Genomic DNA, 5,011 nt, shown 5'->3' on the forward strand with positions numbered 1-5,011 from the left:
AAGGAGCAAAAGGTGATGTCTGTTTGTGGTGCTTCCTGGGAGGGCTTCCTTTAGAGGACTTCTCAGTTAGTCTGGCTCATCAGAGGCCCCACAACCTGAGGGACAGGTGTGTGTGTGTGTGTGTGTTGGACATGTTTAAGATGATGAGAAGCAAAATAAAATGAAAATTAAAAAAAATCTACACAAGCTGGGATTGAATCTTAAATGGACAAGGAGCTGAAGATTCTTCCAAACCTCTGTTTTAGGGGGAACAGTTATGACAGTTGTTTTAATAACAGCAATTTAATCTTTCTGAGAAATAACAGACACCGATAAACATAGGCCGTGTGTTATGTGTTGGTTTATGTCCCCACAATGCACAATTGAAGTCTCAGTTGTGACCTATTAGAAAATGGGATTGTTGCAGACGGAATTAGTTAGGATGAGGGCACAGTGGGGTAAAGTGGGCCGTTGCACTAATAAAAAGAAGAGGAGAGAGGCTGCTGGACATAGAAAAGGTGGCCTTTGTACAACTGAGCCAGAGATTGGAAATCTGCTGTCCAAAGCCAAGGAATTCCAGGCGCTACCAGAAACTGGAGAGACGAGTTCCCAGTGTGGTCCCCTGGGAGGCGCTGGAGGGCTGTAAAAGCAGATGCCAACACTTTATCTTGGTGTGGGCTGTAGTACAAAACTTCTTAGTTGCCACCTGGGCACTAAGTAAACATTTTTAAAGAGACAGTAGGTCAAATAAGTTTGGGAAGCTATGCCCTAGAGCCTCCAGAGAGTGCAGAACTCTGCTGATGACTGAATTTAGATGTCTACTCTTGAGAACTGTGAGAGAAGAGAGTTCTGTTAAAGAGCCCCCATTTGTGGTAATGTGCTATTGGAATCCAAGGCAATGAATATGCTTTGCTTCCCTAAGTTGGGTAGCAGTGGGGGTTGATTTTTAGAAACCTCCATTTAAGCAGAGTTCTTTCCCCTGAAATCTCAGTATTACCCGTAGTAATCTCATCACTGAGCATGTGCCAGCAGCTTGATATAGCAAGCATTGCGCTGATGTGTGCACACGAAGTTGAGAGCTGCCCCGTGATTACTGCTGGGCAGCTGACATCATCACACACGGAGTAGGTCAGACAACCTCAGTATCTCCTCTCTGCCTCTTGGGCTTCACACTATTACAAAGGAATGTGAATTTCAAGACTTCTCTGGGGAAATGCTACCAAAGAGCTCCAAACAGAAAAACAACAATACTAAAACCCTCAACAATGCAATGCCACCACAAACCGTGACTGATGCACAGACTGTCCCTGAGTTATGAACAATAACAGTTCTTGTGTCTTAAAAAAACAAAAAACACTTCTGTTCCATGAACATGAGATTTTATTGAAGGCCGTGGGGTGTACCATTCAAAACCCCACCAGCATAAGGCAGGGGACCCAGCAGTCATGGGCCCTTATTTGAGCTTCTTGGGGTTCAGGCTGTTGGCGAGGTTGGTGTGGCTGAGCTTGTTCCTGTGCAGTTGGTAGCATGGGGTGCAGGAAACATAACACTTTCGCAGATCATCTCGACTCAGCCGTAATTTGGTGCAGGGAAGGCTGGCTGACACAGCACCAGGGGCAGGGCGGACCCTTTCTGAAGGCTGTAGTCTGAGAGCATGTGACTGCCCTCCTGCAAAAGTCAGATGTTACTTGTTGTCCCAGGAAGACGCCCTCCTTGTCGTGGACATTGGCTGTGACCCTGTCCACGGAGTCAATAGGCTCAGCCTCCAGAGTGATGGTCTTGCCTGTCAGGGTCTCCATAAAGATTTGCATCTCTGCCTGCTGCTTGGCCACCTTGTTGAGGACAAAGGTTGTGTCTTCAAGTGTTTTAGCAGAAATTGTAGGTGAGTCAGAATAGACCAATATAGTTCTTATTTAGGTACTATCATTTCAAAGTGAGGGTAAATTCACATGACATAAAAGGGCAAGTAAGATTTGTCTATAAGTTGGCCATTTGTAACTTGAGGACCACCTGTACTAAAATCTAAAGATATTAAGGATTTACCTTGATTAGTCCTTTGATCTTCTATCTTGCCCATTCGTTTGAGTTTAGTTTCTAACTTTCCATTCCCTTCCTTTTATTTTTTCATTCTAGACATTAAACAGGTGATTTGGAGTCTGTGAGCCCAAGAGTAACTGCAATGAATAGCCCAAAAGGAAAAAACCCTCTACATTGTACTTCAATTTTTCTCAGGAAAATTCATGCAAACTATATTAAACACCAGAGCCACAGTTTATCTGTAAATCAGGAAGTGGCAAGAAGTTGAGCACTGAGACCACCTGTGCCAGCAAGATTTGTTTATTTTGGGGAATTCTTTCTAAACAACATAAGAGTTTAATCCAATACATAACTTTATTGTTTGGTATTAGGAAACTCTTGCAAAATTATTTGTCCAGAAGAAGCATTGACTCATTTGGACGAACTCTTCTCAGGATGATAAGTGGCTCATCTAGGCAACAGTTCATTTCTCAGGTAATAGTTTATTAATGAAGACCGGCTTTAAGACATAATCCTTACTGCATTCCCCAACCCTAAATAATGTGTTGTGAACTTGGTCCAATCTCATCTTGAAAGACTCCTTAAACAAGATCGCAAAATCCTGTAAATGCCCTCTCTCATCTCCTCCTTCTGAGATATTGCAAAATCCCATCTAGGTGGTGCTTTCCTGTATCACAATAAATTTAAGAAACCCAGCTTGCTCAATCCACAGGGTTTTCTGAGTGGGCAGTGAACACAATGGACCTAGCACCAGTCTCTACAGGAATCTCTACAGGAAGAGAGACCACTCTGTAGAGACCACAGGAGAATTTTCTACAGAAACATTTTAGAACACGATTGAGGGAGTGTCTTAATGTCCTTGAGCTGCCATAACAAAAATACCACAGGCCCCTAGTGAATCCCCTCTGACTATGGACCAGGGATGTGAATAGTCTTGCTATCATGCAGAATGCAACAGCAGGTGGATTGCTGAAGATGCAGTTAGGCTATCATTTGATCTCCCTTATGACTCATTTAAATTTTAAAGAAAATATCTTATGCTTTCTTTCTTTAATTCATCACTGTATTGGGAGCTCTCACAGATGTCATAACATTCCATCATTCAAATAGTTGAAGCACAATTATACAATTGCTACTACAATCAGTTTCAAACATTTTCTTTCTTCTTGAACCCTTGATATCAGCTCCCCTTTATTCCCTCCCTCTCTCCACCCTTCCCCCCTGGAACCTTTGTTGTTATTGTTATATATTATTATTAATATTCTATTATATATAAAAATTTTCACCTAAAATTCTGTTATTCACTCCCCTTAAGTGGAGTTATACAGTTGTCATTGCTATCAACTCCCCCTTCTCCACAATCTCCTACCCCCCTGTCTTCTTGTATCCTCAGAATCATTACTCCCATCGCTGTTTCTGTAGGGTCATCTCTCCTGGCATTCCTGCATCGAACGATCTTACTTATATGCCTGAACATAGGTTGGTCTAACCATATTAATGAGGTGAAACATAAGCCTAAATAGTAAAGGGAGGAAATATTAAAGAACCAGAGGATAGTTATGAGTTTAATCAGTGCTATACCTTAGCCTGAATTCCTCATTCCCCCCCTGCGGACCCTCTGTGAGGGCCTGTCCAATTGTCTTACAGGTGGGTTTTGGGTCTCCACTTTGTCCATGCTCATTCACATGCATTTGATTGTTTATTTTTGGACTTCAATTACCTATTCCTGTTGACACCTCATGATCACACAGGCTGGTGTGCTTCTTCCATGTGGGCTTTGTTGTTTCCCTTCTAAATGACCACTTGTTTGACTACAAGCCTTTAAGACCCCAGATGCTATATGTTTTTAATAGCTGGGCACCATGAGCTTTATTTACCACATTTGCTTATGCACCCATTTTATCTTCAGCGATCGTGTCAGGAAGGTGAGTATCATGCAGTGCCACATTATTAGAACAAACCATTTTTGTACTTAGGTGAGATTTTAGTAGAGACCCAAAGTCCATCTGCTTCCTTATTGAATTTACCTATATGTACATGTATAGGCAAGTACAACTATACTAATATACCGGTAATTATATATTTACACATTTATATATCTTTATTCATGCTTTCATATATAAAGTTTTGCTTTCTTCTTCTTTCCTCTTTTTCTTTTGTCTTTCCTCCTGCCCCACTATGGGTAACATCATTCACCTATCAGTAATTCCTCTCAGACACTTTTTGATTGATCTAACTCAATCAGGAATGCTACACCCTCCTCACTGTCAACTTTATAAACCTTATTATTCCCCTGTTCCTGTCCTTATTGGCTCTTCACTCACCTCCCTCTGCCTCCTTTTCTTTCAGGATTCCATATCCTGGGACCTGCTTAACTAACAGTGCTTATACCCTTTTAGTCCTCAGCCTTTGTGTCTGATAGGTGCACACCCTGCAGGTCCCTGTTGCTCGTCCTATGGTCAGGGATGGAGCAATCTAGTGCCCCCCAACCCACCCCATTACACCTTTAGACTTTCAGTGTGGCCCCCTTATGAGTAACCCCCAACCAGTTCGGGTGAGGTGCCAGGTGCTGCCCCCAAAGTCAGAAGTCTACAATTGGGATTTCTCAGGGACTTTGAGGCTTTGCTCCCATCACTGGTCTGTTGAACTTTCTTCTTGGTTTGCCCCCATGTGTGTGCATCAGACCAGCTGCTCTCCCAAACTGTGCTGACTGGGCTGTCCTCTATAGTGCTGTCATCTAGGGACAGGACGTCCCATCTCAAGCTGAGGCCAGCCCCGCAGTCATCTCTGGGAATGAGCTGCTCTGAGCAGGACACTGCCTTCAAGGATTGGCACACTGGAATGCGGTCTACTCTCGGTCTCCCTTTCCTATGGAGATATAAACAATACCCTATCCTTGGGTGGATTAGTGCTCTGGTGCCCGATTGCCATATTTTATCCTCCCCCACCCCTCTGTGTGCATAGGAAAGGGGTGAAAAGATACCTTTCAATACAA

General features: G+C 43.1%; 1 pseudogene; it reads right to left on the reverse strand.

The window, feature by feature from the left end:
* Positions 1-200: 200 nt before the first annotated feature.
* LOC115868672 overlaps positions 201-5,011 on the reverse strand; it is a 41,382-nt pseudogene continuing 36,571 nt past the window's right edge.

Source organism: Echinops telfairi, unplaced genomic scaffold (genome assembly GCF_000313985.2).
Source record: "Echinops telfairi isolate 266 unplaced genomic scaffold, ASM31398v2 ScPeMD7_1;HRSCAF=3_0, whole genome shotgun sequence".
Classification (NCBI taxonomy): Eukaryota; Metazoa; Chordata; class Mammalia; order Afrosoricida; family Tenrecidae; genus Echinops; species Echinops telfairi.